The sequence below is a fragment of the Scyliorhinus torazame genome, chromosome 1 (genome assembly GCF_047496885.1).
Source record: "Scyliorhinus torazame isolate Kashiwa2021f chromosome 1, sScyTor2.1, whole genome shotgun sequence".
In the NCBI taxonomy this organism is placed as follows: Eukaryota; Metazoa; Chordata; class Chondrichthyes; order Carcharhiniformes; family Scyliorhinidae; genus Scyliorhinus; species Scyliorhinus torazame.
In genome coordinates this window covers 5,020,643-5,037,260 of record NC_092707.1, presented here as the reverse complement: position 1 = coordinate 5,037,260, position 16,618 = coordinate 5,020,643, and the positions used below count along the sequence as shown (strand labels likewise).

At 46.7% G+C, this 16,618-nt stretch overlaps 1 protein-coding gene across 7 annotated transcripts in view; it reads right to left on the bottom strand.

The window, feature by feature from the left end:
* pitpnm2 (phosphatidylinositol transfer protein, membrane-associated 2) overlaps positions 1–15,436 on the bottom strand; it is a 764,809-nt gene extending 749,373 nt beyond the window's left edge. For 4 of the 7 annotated variants that reach the window (XM_072515369.1, XM_072515519.1, XM_072515564.1 and 1 more), the window contains exon 1: positions 15,263–15,436. The gene's annotated coding sequence lies outside the window, so the exon portion shown is untranslated. The remainder of the gene's footprint in view (positions 1–15,262) is intronic. The other 3 variants (XM_072515637.1, XM_072515717.1, XM_072515566.1) reach the window with 2 other exon arrangements.
* Between the last annotated feature and the right edge of the window lie 1,182 nt (positions 15,437–16,618).

Below are 16,618 nucleotides of genomic sequence, written 5' to 3'. Positions count from 1 at the left end.
GGTAAAGCAGTGGATGTAGTGTACATGGATTTTAGTAGGGCATTTGATAAGGTTCCCCTTGCTAGGCCTATGCAGAAAGTAAGGAGGCATAGGATTGTGGGAAATTTGGCCAGTTGGATAACGAACTGGCTAACCGATAGAAGTCAGAGAGTGGTGGTGGATGGCAAATATTCAGCCTGGATCCCAGTTACCAGTGGCATACCACAGGGATCAGTTCTGGGTCCTCTGCTGTTTGTGATTTTCATCAATGACTTGAATGAGGGAGTTGAAGGGTGGGTCAGTAAATTTGCAGACGATACGAAGATTGGTGGAGTTGTGGATAGTGAGGAGGGCTGTTGTCGGCTGCAAAGTGACGTAGATAGGATGCAGAGCTGGGCTGAGAAGTGGCAGATGGAGTTTAACCCTGGAAAGTGTGAGGTTGTCCATTTTGGAAGGACAAATATGAATGCGGAATACAGGGTTAATGGTAGAGTTCTTGGCAATGTGGAGGAGCAGAGAGATCTTGGGGTCTATGTCCATACATCTTTGAAAGTTGCCACTCAAGTGGATAGAGCCGTGAAGAAGGCCTATGGTGTGCTAGCGTACATTAACAGGGGGATTGAATTTAAGAGCCGTGAGGTGATGATGCAGCTGTACAAAACTTTGGTAAGGCCACATTTGGAGTATGTGTACAGTTCTCATTTTAGGAAGGATGTGGAAGCTTTGGAAAATTTTGACTACTGGAATTCCTTGAGGATGTAACTAGTGGTGTTGACGAGGGGGAGCCAGTGGATGTAGTTTATTTGGATTTTCAGAAGGCTTTCAACAAGGTCCCATGTAAGAGAATAACGTGTAAAATTAAAGCGCATGGGATTGGGTGTGTAAAATTAAAGCATGGGAATGTGCAACGAGACCTAGGTGTCCTTGTACACAAGTCGCTGAAAGTAATTATGCAAGTAAAGCAGGTGGTAAAGAAGGCAAATGGTATGTTGGCCTTCATAGTGAGAGGATTAGAGTACAGGAGCAGGGATGTCTTGCTGCAGTTATACAGGGCCTTGGTAAGACCACACCTGGAATATTGTGAGCAGATTTGGTCTCCATATCGGAGGAAGCACGTTCTTCTAAGGAGGGTTTATCAGACTGATTCCTGGAGTGGCAGGACTGAAGGATGAGGAGAGATCGAGTCAGTTAGGATTCTATTCGCTGGGGTTTGGAAAATGAGCGAGTTCTCATAGAAACCTATAAGATTCCAGCAGGACTAGACAGGGTAGATGCAGGAAGTAGATCCCGATGGTGGGGAAGTCCAGAATCAGGGGTCACAGTCTGAGGATACGGGGTAGACTATTAAAGGTCAGAGATGAGGAGAAATGTCTTCATCCAGAGTGGTGAGCCTACAGAATTCACTATCACAGAAAGCAGTTGAGGCCAAAGCAGTGTAGATTTTCAAGAAGTTAGATATAGCTCTTGGAGCTAAAGTGGCCAAAGGGAATGGGGGAAAGTGGGAACAGGTTACTGAGTTCCACGATCAGCCATGGTCATTATGAATGGTGGAGCAGGCTTGAAGGACTGAATGGCCCCCTCCTGTTCCTATTTTCCATGTTTCTATGTTCAGCGTGTGCTGTGAGAGCTCAGTCATTGGCAAACAGGAATTCAGTTGGTAGCTGTTTAGTGATCCTTGAGCAGATCTTGATTTGATTGACGCATCATTCTGCATTATAATGGCCATACGAGAATGGAATGATTAATTGACTCTGATCACCTTTTCAGGTCAGCCACATCTGTATAGCACCTTCCACAGGCCTTCATGATTTACTGGCTTAAAGGCTGTGGTCAGGTCAACAAACAGCATGTGGAGTCCTTGTTCTGTTTGTGGGATTTTTCTTGAATTTGATGCATTGCAAAGGTTACATCGACCATTCCTTATCCAGCACAAAAGCCACATTGTGCTTCTGGGTGCACAGAGCGTGTGTATGAAAGACAATCCTGTTGAGAATAACCCCTGCAGGAATGTTTCCTGCTGCAAAGAGAAAGGAAATATCACAATGATTGTCACAGAGACTTGCTTCCCTTCAGTTTGTACAGGAGACTATGGAAGCCCTTGTTCCAGATTAAGCTAATGAGTTTCCTAACCATGGGAGCTCCTCCTTAAAGGCTCTTCATAAATGTTAAGTTAACAAACGACACCTCACACAATCCATTGTGTGAAGACTTCAGGATAACCTGAGGAAATGATAAGGTGTTATAAATCCAAGTTTGTCATTCCAACCTCTAATCTGCCCAACAACATACATTAAAACCAACCCAAGTGCGACAATCCATTTCTATCTCTGCAACACAGCTAATAATGTCACTCACCATTTCAATGTACCATCCTGAGCCTGCTGCAATGTTCCAGTGAAGCCCAGCGCAAGCTGGAGGAACGGCACCTCATCTTCCGATTAGGCACGTTACAGCCTACTCAAATTCAACAACTTAAGGCTATGAACTCTCTCCCCATTTTCATTCCTATCAATTTATTTTCATTTCTTCCATCGATCCATTTTCCCCTCACCATCGCCTTCCCTCCCCCCAACCCACCCCACCCCACTTGGGCCATCTGTTCCCTGTTCCAGGTTGTCCTTTGACACACTGTTTACCTTTGTTCTGCCATTAACACATTCTAATCTCGTGCGTGCCACGAGCAGCACCCATTTTAGTCATCACCGCCACCATTTACATTCCCTTTGTCGTTTTGTCCACGCTATCTTTGTTAATCTCCACCAATCACTGGCCCTCCCTCTCTCCAGCCCCACTGCGCCATGCCTCTCCCACATCAGTTTCAATCTCATCCTATTTTTAGCTTTCTCCAGCTTTGACAAAGAGTTATCCAGACTTGCAATGTTCGCTGTTCTCTCTATACAGATGCTGTCAGACCTGCTGAGATTGTCCAGCATTTTCTGTTTTTGTAATGAAACCTAATCTTACCTAATAATCTGTGAACAGTCCATCATTTTTACAGCCAGAAATGTCTGAGCATATTGAATATTTGTCATGCTACATTCATGTTCACAAATCTGAGCAAAGGCAGCTGTCTGCATCAACATCAAATTGCATAATTCACTCTCATTTCCATTAATTGGCGATAGAGCGATCCTCATTTCCTGCCAGAAAACAGTCAATATAAATATCTTCCCAAATATAAATAAGAACTCTCCTCCACCACCCCCAACATTGCATCCCTTTCCCATGGCATCTTCACACACAATCCCAGGTGTAACACTTGCCTGCTCACTGTCCATGGTGAAGCAGCATTTCCCTTGCACCTTCTTCAATTTAGTCTAATTGTTGCTCGCAATATCGTCTGCTCTACATTGGCAAAACTAAACACGCTGAGTGACAATTTTTTGAAACACTTTAGCACTCTGTCCGCAAGAATGACTCCAATTGGCCTGTTGCTTGTCATTTAGCGTGCAACAGTAGTGGACTCGCCAACACTAAGGGCATTCAAATGGTCATTGGATAGACATATGGACGATAAGGGAATAGTGTAGATGGGCTTTAGAGTGGTTTCACAGGTCGGCGCAACATCGAGGGCCGAAGGGCCTGTACTGCGCTGTAATGTTCTATGTTCTATTTGAACTCACCATCTTGCTCCCATGCCTATATTTCAGTCCTTAGCCTGCTACAATGTTGCAGTGAAGCTCAAAGCAAATCTTCTGATTAGGTACTTTACAGACTTTTAGACTTGAGTTCAACAGCTTCAGAACATTAACTCCATCCTCCATTTTGATTTCTGCTTTCCACAGGGCCATCTGTAACTTGTTTTGCTTTGATAGTGCTGACCCTTGTTCTGCTGTTAACACCTTAGCTTTACATCATTATTAGCATGTCCTTTAATCAAACACGTTTATAAACAAATCCATACAAACAAAATACCATTTACAAACTCCTACCCTCAAAGAGAAAAAAACCCAACCTTCGACCCACTGACTGTGACCAATTCCTAAAGATTAAAGACAAAGGCCAGGACCTCCGACCAGCCCGGGATCTCCTTTAATCTTTAACATTACCATTAACACAGCACGGTAGCAGTGGTTAGCACTGTGGCCTCACAGCGACAGGGTCCCAGGTTCGATTCCCCACTGGGTCACTGTCTGTGGAGTCTGCACGTTCTCCCAGTGTCTGCGTGGGTTTCCTCCAGGTGCTGCGGTTTCCTCCCACAGTCCAAAGACGTGCAGGTTAGATGGATTGGCCGTGATAAATTGCCCTTAGTGACCAAAAAGGTTAGACGGGGTTATTGGATTACGGGGATAGGGGAGAAGTGAGGGCTTAAATGGGTTGGTGCAGACTCAATGGGCCGAATGGCCTCCTTCTGCACTGTATATTCTATGTTCTAAAATGCTTTCAGCTTGTAGGAGGGGTATATTTTATTGAATAAGATATAGAACATTTTCAAATCCGCCCATTTACAAAGTGGCAAATATGTAAGTTGCCAAGTCCCATTTTTACACATTTGCTTTCAAGACTTGGCTCCTTCTGCAAGTGTACATCAGAAATACAATGGAGATGGGATTCAAAAGACATCCAAGAATCAGGTGATGAATAATATATCTTCAGAAAGGTATTGTATCTGGAGCCAGGCTGGTCAATACCTCTGGCCCTTCGATGAAATACCCAACCTTGCAGCATTGATATTTACTTACCATGAGATGAGATGGTTCTTGCTTCATGCACACATGACAACTACAAGTCATCATTGAAATAATCATCTTGGCTTGAATAGAAATACAACAGAGGTCTCATTTACTTCATGACCGGGTAGAAAACCACATCACCACAAAACCTAATTGTCCAACAGGTCAGATTCTCCACCCCAAACAGTCTCGCAGATTAAATAAAACACTCATTTATTGGTGTGTTTCAGCCCCATTAATTTCACTATTTATAAATGTATTTTTCCAACTCCGTCCCATCTCAGGTACACAGCCGTGGTGAAGTGCTGATTTGAATATGAGCCGATGTCTGTCAGTATAAACTGATGTTTTCTCTTACTTCGACAGTTCTTCCCTCCTAAATTCCTAGCGAATTATTCCACATCTCTCATCAAATGGAGGATAATTAACTTGTGCGAATGAAATGTCAAATCAACGCATACAAGTTCAAAATTGACCTTCCATTATAACAGACCTTACAAAACAAAAAGTAAAAAATTCCTGTTCCTTTAGTAGGAAACTCAGGAGAGTGGCGAGATAGTGGAACTCATCATGACTGGGAGTAGTTAGGGCTAATTTTCACAGTAACTTCATTGCAGTGTTAATGTAAGCCTACTTGCAACAATAATAAAGATTGTGATTATAAACAGCATGATTGCATTTATGGAGAAGCTAAGCAAGGAGAAAAAAAAAGAGAGTATGTTGATAGGGTCAAATGAATTAGGGCAGGAGGGAGGTCGTGTGGAGCATGAACACCAGAATAGAACAGTCAGTTTGAACAGCCCGTTTCTGTACGTTCCATGTAATTTGAAGATAAAGAGTGAATGAATATTCAAGCCACACAATTATTGCAAATGACCCGAGGAGACAGCATGTGCCAGTACATCAAGATTGGAACATGCAGTGCTGCATGAATTCCCACAGCAAACCATGTCTATCTTTACACCGTGCCATTAGCAGCGTGGCCTATCGCCCAAGTCCTGCAGCTTAGCACCAAAAGCAGTGGAAATGGAGTTTGTGCACATTCCCCAAAGCTGCTTTAACACTGCAGCCCAGCTCAAGAGGCAAGTATGTGTCACTTTGAATTTCAATTGTCTTCCGTGCAGCTGAATGCCTTTCACACCAGCAGCACCTGTCCATTCTTTACACTTGCACAGAGCAGCTAATGTACAGGCAGACGGCAATGTCATCACACCATCAGAGAGTGATGACATTACACAACACTGAACTAGCGCTCGTATAGACGGCAAGACATCACCACACATATATCAACTGCCATCACAAGAGGGTCTCCAGGCTGTTTGAAAATAAAAGCAGCGTGTCGCTGACTACACTGGTCCATGCCATCAGCCAACCACACAAGATCAAGATTAACACAGCTCTCAAGTGATGAGAAATCATTTCCTCTCACTATGGGCTACATTTGCATCAAAAATCACAGGAGCCAAAGCATCGTCTTAATCAGTTTGTTACCAATACAGATTTGTTGGCTTGCTGACATATTTGTCACAACCAATCAGCAAATATACAAAATAGTCACAGGTTAATAAGCAATCTCTGATATTTCACAGATAGTGAAGATGCTTTTGAAAGGATTCTGTCTACATTGATTCTGTCTACACCTCCCGCTGCTTCAGAAAGGCAGACAGCATTTCAGAGACCCCTCCCACCCAGGCTTTGCCTTATCCAGACCTTTCCATCAGGCAGAAGATACAGCGGTTTGAAGACCCGCACATCCAGACATAGGAACAGCTTCTTCCCCACAGCTACTAGACTCCTCAACGACTTCCCCTCGGACTGATCTATTCCCGGTAAGAACACGATTCATGGCGCACAATGCTGCTCATGTATTTGCGTTGTTTGGGCCTTGTTCCGCACTGTAACCAATTACTTATTTGTCGATGTACTGTGCATTTTTTCCACATTCACTGTTAACTATCTACTATTCTTTTTTGTCCACTGTGTACGTTTCCTTGGCTGCAGAATCAATCAATCAATCAAGATGAGCTGGCGAATAGCTGTAACCGCAGATGCAGCTGACTGGGATTTTGAACACCAGTTTGACAAAGTTATCACGTGAGGGTGAAAAGTAAGTTTTGGATTACTGGCAACCTGCCCAGAGAGTTTGAGAACCAGTTTATTAACAGAATAACAATAAATAGAAAATGCTCTGGCAGGGTAAAGGTAAGTGGAGTTAAAGCTCCTACGGGACCCTAGTTGTTCTTAGTGCTTGTTGATGATATGGAACAGGGTAGCTGCAGCATGATTAAGTTTTCTAATCATAAAGATCAGTGAGAAATCTGAATACCAAAGACACACGATTGAGGAAACCTCTTGTGGGAGGTTGGATGCTGGGGCGCTGCAACTAACCAGTATCTTGCTGTGTAACACTTAATGGCTTAGTACAAACACTGCATCAAAATAGTCCTGGTCTTAGACAGCAAATACGGCTGTCCAATCTGTAAACGTTCAGTCATGCCAAAAAAACTGGGTTAAAAACGGAATGAAGCCATTTTTGTTTCGTGCTAATTTATAGAGAGGTGGCATTAAAATTCTTTCCTCTCCTGAAGGTACAGACTCGCTCACTGGGGTACAGGTCTCTCCTCTCCTGAGCAAAGCAACTCTCTCACTGGGGTACAGGTCTCTCCTCTCATGAAGGCAGGGACTCTTTCACTGGGGCATGGATTTATCCAGCTGTGGAGGTGCTGACTCTTTGATCAAGACCCCAATCATCCTTGGTATCGTTATCATGCACCTAACCTTTGCATGAAAATCCGAGACCGAGTGCTGACAAGCTATTCTACTATGGGGTGCATCACCAATCCCTTCTTCATCCAACATCTCCAAACACACACTGCCCAACAGGATTCATGGGAAGCTGTAGGAGCAAAAGTCAGAATAATTTCCCTTCCCGAATCCAGGAACACAAAGGCCAATGGTAGCTCTGACCACTCTCCAAGCTAACAGTTACTAACCCAGCAATGCGCAGAAACCACGGGTGCAACATTTGGATTTCTGGTCATTCTTTGCCCTAGTTCAGCAAATGTTAACTTTTTTTTTAACCTGTAAAATCTTGTGTTTTTTTTAAATGCCTGGAATAAAATCAACGGGGAGCAGCAAGACCAAAAACTTAGCATTTCCGAACCAAATACACAGCAAACATTTTTGTTGGATTCCAAATGGGTCTTCGATGGAATGACACCTAACTTCTTACCCCCTGCATATTTCCGATATGTGGATGATACATTTGCTATATTTAAATTCAGAGATTCACCTTTGAAATGGAGTACTCAAATGACTCCCCCCCTGGTGTACTGGTTGAGAAATCTGTTAGGGTGTTCTCTACAACCGTCTCCTGCGAGCCTATCTTCACTGATCAATACACCTGCGAGGATTCTTACAGTTCCACAAGCTCCAAGATTGGCCCTGAAATATGCCCAGGCTACCTCTGATTAGCCTGTGACACAAATGAGTAATGCTGCATACGAATTTCGGTGCCAGCGTGATGCCAAGTATGTAGGGCTCACATCTGGTGCATGTGTTTGCACTGAGTGCTGAATTTGGTGCATTTGAGTGCTATAGTGAGAGTTTGGTGACTGAGGGAGTTAGGTGAGGAGGGAGTAAGGCGCTCCTTTCATTTTGTTTCCTACATTTCCCCAAAGAGCGAGCAGGGAGCCAGGAGTTTACAGAGAGTGCAACTGACTGGGAGCAGAGTCGGAGGGCGGAGGCCCAGTTGGTCCACAGGGCAGCTATATTCTGTAAGGTAAGGGGGGATGGAGGCTAGGCCAGTTGCATGCTCCTCCTGTAGGATGTGGGTGGTGAGGGATACCACCGGTGTCCGCGTTGACTATACCTGCGGGAAGTGCACCCTACTCCAGCTCCTCAAAGACCGTGTTAGGGAACTGGAGCTGAAGCTGGATGAACTCCGGATCATCCGGGAGGCAGAGGGGGTGATAGAGAAGAGTTACAGGGAGGTAACCACACCCAAGGTACAGGACAAGAGAAGCTGGGTTACAGTCAGGGGAAAGAAAACAAACAGGCAGACAGTGCAGGGATCCCTCGTGGCCGTTCCCCTTCAAAACAAGTATACCGTTTTGAATGCGGTTGGGGGGGGGGGGGGGGGGGGGGGGGAGATGACCTACCGGGGGAAGGCCCTAGCGGCCAGGTCTCTGGCACTGAGTCTGGCTCTGGGGCTCAGAAGGGAAGGGGGGAGAATAGAAAAGCAATAGTAGTAGGAGATTCAATGGTTTGGGGAATAGATAGGAGATTCTGTGGTCGTGAGCGAGACTCCCGGAAGGTATGTTGCCTCCTGGGTGCCAGGGCCAGAGATGTCTCAGAACGTATCTTCAGGATCCTTAAGGGGGAGGGGGTGCAGCCAGAAGTCGTGGTGCACATTGGTACCAACGACGTAGGTAGGAAAAGGGGTGTGGAGGTAATAAACGAGTTTAGGGAGTTAGGCTGGAAGTTAAAAGCCAGGACAGACAGAGTTGTCATCTCTGGTTTGTTGCCGGTGCCATGTGATAGCGAGGCTAGGGATAGGGAGAGAGTGCAGCTGAACACGTGGCTGCAGGAATGGTGTAGGAGGGAGGGTTTCAGGTATTTGGATAATTGGAGTGCATTCTGGGGAAGGTGGGACCTGTACAAGCAGGACGGGTTGCATCTGAACCAGAGGGACACCAATATCCTGGGAGGGAGGTTTTCTAGTACTCTTCGGGAGGATTTAAACTAATTTGGCAGGGGAATGGGAACCGGATTTGTAGTCCAGCAACAAAGGTAGCCGATATTCAGGACGCCAAAGCGTGTAGTGAGGCAGTGGGGAAGGGAACACTGACAAAGGAGAGTACTTGCAGGCACGGAGATGGGTTGAAGTGTGTACGCTTCAACGCAAGGAGCATCAGGAATAAGGTGGGTGAACTTAAGACATGGATCGGTACTTGGGACTACGATGTGGTGGCCGTCATGGAAACTTGGATAGAAGAGGGGCAGAAATGGTTGTTGGAGGTCCCTGGTTATAGATGTTTCAATAAGATTAGGGAGGGTGGTAAAAGTGGTGGGGGGTGGCATTGTTAATTAGAGATAGTATAACAGATGCAGAAAGGCAGTTCAAGGAGTATCTGCCTCCTGAGGTAGTATGGGTTGAAGTCAGAAATAGGAAAGGAGCAGTCACCTTGTTAGGAGTTTTCTATAGGCCCCCCAATAGTAGTAGAGATGTGGAGGAACAGATTGGGAAACAGATTTTGGAAAGGTGCAGAAGTCACAGGGTAGTAGTCATGGGTGACTTTAACTTCCCAAACATTGAGTGGAAACTCTTTAGATCAAATAGTTTGGATGGGGTGGTGTTTGTGCAGTGTGTCCAGGAAGCCTTTCTAACACAGTATGTAGATTGCCCGACCAGAGGGGAGGCAATATTGGATTTGGTACTTGGTAATGAACCAGGGCAAGTGATAGATTTGTTAGTGGGGGAGCATTTTGGAGATAGTGACCACAATTCTGTGACTTTCACTTTAGTAATGGAGAGGGATAGGTGCATGCAACAGGGCAAGGTTTACAATTGGGGGAAGGGTAAATACGATGTTGTCAGACAAAAATTGAAGTGCATAAGTTGGGAACATAGGCTGTCAGGGAAGGACACAAGTGAAATGTGGAACTTGTTCAAGGAACAGGTACTACGTGTCCTTGATATGTATGTCCCTGTCAGGCAGGGAAGAGATGGTCGAGTGAGGGAACCATGGTTGACAAGAGAGGTTGAATGTCTTGTTAAGAGGAAAAAGGAGACTTATGTAAGGCTGAGGAAACAAGGTTCAGACAGGGCGCTGGAGGGATACAAGATAGCCAGGAGGGAACAGAAGAAAGGGATTAGGAGAGCTAAGAGAGGGCATGAACAATCTTTGGCGGGTAGGATCAAGGAAAACCCCAAGGCCTTTTACACATATGTGAGAAATATGAGAATGACTAGAGCGAGGGTAGGTCCGATCAAGGACAGTAGCGAGAGATTGTGTATTGAGTCTGAAGAGATAGGAGAGATGAAATTGCAGAGCCGTTGGCAATGATCTTTCGTCCTCACTGTCAACAGGGGTGGTACCAGGGGATTGGAGAGTGGCGAATGTCGTGCCCCTGTTCAAAAAAAGGGACTAGTGATAACCCTGGGAATTACAGACCAGTTAGTCTTACTTCGGTGGTAGGCAAAGTAATGGAAAGGGTACTGAAGGATAGGATTTCTGAGCATCTGGAAAGACACTGCTTGATTAGGGATAGTCAGCACGGATTTGTAAGGGGTAGGTCTTGCCTTACAAGTCTTATTCAATTCTTTGAGGAGGTGACCAAGCATGTGGATGAAGGTAAAGCAGTGGATGTAGTGTACATGGATTTTAGTAAGGCATTTGATAAGGTTCCCCATGGTAGGCTTCTGCAGAAAGTAAGGAGGCATGGGATAGTGGGAAATTTGGCCAGTTGGATAACGAACTGGCTAACCGATAGAAGTCAGAGAGTGGTGGTAGATGGCAAATATTCAGCCTGGAGCCCAGTTACCAGTGGCGTACTGCAGGGATCAGTTCTGGGTCCTCTGCTGTTTGTGATTTTCATTAATGACTTGGATGAGGGAGTTGAAGGGTGGGTTAGTAAATTTGCAGATGATCCGAAGATTGGTGGAGTTGTGGATAGTGAGGAGGGTTGTTGGCAGCTGCAAAGAGACATAGATAGGATGCAGAGCTGGGCTGAGAAGCGGCAGATGGAGTTTAACCCTGAAAAGTGTGAGGTTGTCCATTTTGAAAGGACAAATATGAATGCGGAATACAGGGTTAATGGTAGAGTTCTTGGCAATGTGGAGGAGCAGAGAGATCTTGGGGTCTATGTTCATAGATCTTCGAAAGTTGCCACTCAAGTGGATAGAGCTGTGAAGAAGGCCTATGGCGTGCTAGCGTTCATTAACGGAGGGATTGAATTTAAGAGCCGTGAGGTGATGATGCAGCTGTACAAAACGTTGGTAAGGCAACATTTGGAGTACTGTGTACAGTTCTGGTCGCCTCATTTTAGGAAGGATGTGGAAGCTTTGGAAAAGGTGCAAAGGAGATTTACCAGGATGTTGCCTGGAATGGAGAGTAGGTCTTACGAGGAAAGGTTGAGGGTGCTAGGCCTTTTCTCATTAGAACGGAGAAGGATGAGGGGCAATGTGATCGAGGCTTATAAGATGATCAGGGGAATAGATAGAGTATACAGTGAGAGACTTTTTCCCCGGGTGGAACAAACCATTACAAGGGGACATAAATTTAAGGTGAATGGTAGAAGATATAGGGGGGTTGTCAGAGGTAGGTTCTTTACCCAGAGAGTAGTGGGGGCATGGAATGCACTGCCTGTGGAAGTAGTTGAGTCGGAAACATTAGGGACCTTCAAGCACCTGTTGGATAGGTATATGGATTACGGTAGAATGATATAGTATAGATTAATTTGTTCTTAAGGGCAGCACGGTAGCATTGTGGATAGCACAATTGCTTCACAGCTCCAGGGTCCCAGGTTCGATTCCGGCTTGGGTCACTGTCTGTGCGGAGTCTGCACATCCTCCTCGTGTGTGCGTGGGTTTCCTCCGGGTGCTCCGGTTTCCTCCCACAGTCCAAAGATGTGCAGGTTAGGTGGATTGGCCATGATAAATTGCCCTTTGTGTCCAAAATTGCCCTTAGTGTTGGGTGGAGGTGTTGACCTTGGGTAGGGTGCTCTTTCCAAGAGACGGTGCAGACTCAATGGGCCGAATGGCCTCCTTCTGCACTGTAAATTCTATGATAATCTATGATTAATCTAGGACAAAGGTTCGGCACAACATCGTGGGCCAAAGGGCCTGTTCTGTGCTGTATTTTTCTATGTTCTATGTGTGGAGTGTCATGGGGGTGTCCCTTGAAGAAATGTTTGCCTTATCACATGGCTTCAGTGATGTCATTGTGTGGGTGGAGCTGGGCTGTGGCTCTGAGTTTTACTTTCACTTTGAGTTTGATCTGGTTTTGTATTGCACAGGTTGGAAAGAAGTGTCTCTCTATCTTCAGTTTAAAAGCTGTTTCCCGATTACTTGATAATTTAAAAGTGATAACTGTTTTCTGCTGTTTTGGAAAGGGAACATAGCAAGTCTTAAAGATAATAAGACTGTGTGTTGGGCCACACCTGTGAAAAGGATCTTTATGGGATCTTGTTATTACATTGGAACAGTTAAAGGGGGGAATTTATTAAAGGTGATACATAGATTACTGCAGCTTATGTTTGTAGTTGATAAAAATGCTTACTGTGTTTCTCAAAATGTTAACTAAATTCTTGGAATAAAGTTTGTTTTTGATTAAAAGTGCTTAAGGCCTCTGTTGAATAACACCTGAAAGGCAGGCCCATGCGCTCATCGTAACTAAAATCAATAAACAGTTGTAGGTCAGGTGAACTCAATGATATACTTTGCTGTTTTCTAAACGCTGGCCCATAACAACTGGATGTTACATATATTAATACACAGGGCCCTGCTCTTTGCAGACAGAGAGAACATGTACACATGTATCCATTTCAACTGAACAAAATAAGTCATTTCCATTCACTGGTTCATTCCACAAGAAATGCCTTGACCAGTCCAAGACAAGCTGCCTGGTTTAAATTTCAGAAATTGCTCGGCAGTTAACTGTAAGACACCATCAACTGTTGTAGTCTCGATAGCAACACCAGTACTGTTTGCTAACCAATCAGCACCCGCTTCTCTTTCGCCCGACATTGGTATTCTTACAATTGTCCACGGGTGCAAGATGAAAAACTTCGACAGTGTATTTTTTCACCAATACTCATGTTGATGTGAGGTGACAGCACTCACCGCTGCCCACAGAAAAAGCTGCCCACAAGGGATCCAGCAACCTCTGCAGCGTGAACTCCCCTTTTCCCAATATTTATTTTATTCTACTGTCAGTTATAGAGAGCTCTGATACCCTGCAACAGAGACGTCATCAAACTGGCTCAGCAGCCAATCACATTGATAAATTCTCAGAGGCCACAAATCAGGAAGTAATACTTCTTATAAGTTTACAGAAAATGAAACACAGGTGGGACATACACATGGGGTTAAGGTAGAAACTGAAATATCAAACTTTTAAAAAGTTAGCTCATTTGAGAAACCTAGAGATTTAGCAAGGAATGGAATAATTTGATATTCCAGAAATATACAATTAGATTTTCAGAGCCAGAGAGGTTGTCAAAAATCCAGTTAAACTTCATTCAATAAGGCATAACTTTTGCTTTTAACATCAAGACCAACAGTGTAAGCTCTCGTCAAATTAGTGATATTGAATATTTCATCTGCCAAAGCTTGACCAGCACTCTCTACGAAGGAATCACTAATAGCTTATGGATCGCCATGTTTAATTATGCCGATGCAGATGTTAGAGGCTGCTGTCAGTTTCAGAGGAGTAAAGATGGCAAATGTTTCACTGTCATTATATCATATATCATAGAATTTACAGTGCAGGAGGCCATTTGGCCCATCAAGTCTGCACCAGCTCTTGGAAAGAGCACCCTACCCAAGCCCACACCTCCACCCTATCCCCGTAACTCAGTAAGGGCAATTTTGGACACTACGGGCAATTTAGCGCGGCCAGTCCTCCTAACCTGCACATCTTTGGACTGTGGGAGGAAAACCACGCACACACGGGGAGGATGTGCAGACTCCGCACAGACAGTGACCCAAGCCGGAATCGAACCTGGGACCTGTAGCTGTGAAGCAATTGTGCTATCCACAATGCTAGCATGCTGCCGTTAAGGCGGGGGGAGGGGGGAAAGAGAGTTGGGGGGGGGAGGGGGGGAAGAGGGTATGGGGGGGGATGTGGGGGCAGAGGGTATGGGGGGGAGGGGGGATGTGGGGGCAAAGGGTATGGGGGGGGAGGGGGATGTGGGGGGAGGGGGATGTGGGGGCAGAGGGTATGGGGGGGAGGGGGGATGTGGGGGCAGAGGGTATGGGGGGAGGGGGGGCAGAGGGTATGGGGGGGAGGGGGGGCAGAGGGTATGGGGGGGAGGGGGGGATGTGGGGGCAGAGGGTATGGGGGGGAGGGGGGGATGTGGGGGCAGAGGGTATGGGGGGGAGGGGGGCAGAGGGTATGGGGGGGATGTGGGGGCAGAGGGTATGGGGGGGAGGGGGGCAGAGGGTATGGGGGGGAGGGGGGGATGTGGGGGCAGAGGGTATGGGGGGGGAGGGGGGGATGTGGGGGCAGAGGGTATGGGGGGGAGGGGGGCAGAGGGTATGGGGGGGATGTGGGGGCAGAGGGTATGGGGGGGAGGGGGGCAGAGGGTATGGGGGGGAGGGGGGGATGTGGGGGCAGAGGGTATGGGGGGGAGGGGGGGATGTGGGGGCAGAGGGTATGGGGGGGAGGGGGGCAGAGGGTATGGGGGGGGCTGCAGCAGTGAAGTTGGTGAGGAGCTGACAGAAATCTGGAGTTTTTGCCGCGAGGAAATCAATTAAACTTCACAACAATTTAGTTAAATAAACAGAGCCGGAGCCGGAGCCGGAGCCGGGACCGAGATCCCCCCCCCCCCCCCCCCAGCCCCGGTATTCCCCCTCCTCCTCCCGCGGTGTCCGGCCCCCCGCTCACCTCAGCTCCGGACTCGGTGCCCCGGCTCCGGCCGAGCTCGGGCTGTCCTCGGCAAGCCGCCTAGGTCATGCTGCCAGTTGCCGCCTCACTGCAATGACGGACAAGCCCGGGGCCCGGCCGAGTCCAGCCGCTCCGGACAGAGAGTTCACCGTGACAGCAGCTCCCGTCCGCTCCTCCCACCCAACTGCCGGCGGCGGCGGCTCCCGGGCGGACAGCGCCTCCCGCAGGCCAGGAGTCTCAATTACACCCGGGTGCTCACTGCACATTCGAGATTCAGCAGGTGGGCAGAAGCAGCAGGGTCACTGTCCCCAACCAGCAGGGTCAATGTCCAGAGAACACATGATGTGGAGATGCCGGCGTTGGACTGGGGTGAGCACAGTACGAAGACTTACAACACCAGGTTAAAGTCCAACAGGTTTGTTTTGATGTCACTAGCTTTCGGAGCGCTGCTCCTTCCTCAGGTGAATGAAGAGGTCTGTTCCAGAAACACATATGTAGACAAATTCAAAGATTCTGCGACAACGCAGAATCGCCGAGCAGAAACTTATAGCCAAGTTCCGCACACATGAGTGCGGCCTCAACCGGGACCTGGGATTCATGTCACATTACATTCACCCCCCACCATCTGGCCTGCAAAATCCTACCAACTGTCCTGGCTTGACACAATTCACACCTCTTTAACCTGGGGTTACCCCATCTCTGGATCTGTAAAGATTTAATCACCTGCTAATGCTCGCATTCCAAGCATTGTTTGACATCTTTGAATTTGTCGATATATGTGTTTCTGGAACAGACCTCTTCATTCACCTGAGGAAGGCGCGCTGTCCGAAAGCTAGTGACATCGAAACAAACCTGTTGGACTTTAACCTGGTGTTGTAAGGCTTCGTATTGTGCTCACCCCAGTCCAACGCCGGCATCTCCACATCATGGCTACCATCGACACCGCAAACTGCCGGCTCAAAGTGGAGAGGATCTCCAGGAAGATCGCGCATATAGACACTGACATTTCAACTGTCCTGGCTTGATGTAATTCACACCTCTTTAACCTGGGTTATCCCATCTTTGGATCTGTAAAGATTTAATCACCTGCTAATGGTCACATTCCAAGCATTGTTTGGCATCTTTGAATTTGTCTATATATGTGTTTCTGGAACATACCTCTTCATTCACCAGAGAACACAGGTTCATCTATTCTCTACTGTCCAATAACATAGAACATAAACAGCGCAGTACAGGCCCTTCGGCCCTCGATGTTGCGCCAACCTGTGAAACCACTCTAAAGTCCATCTACACTATTCGCTTATCGTCCATAGAATAGAATTTACAGTGCAGAAGGAGGCCATTCAGCCCATCGAG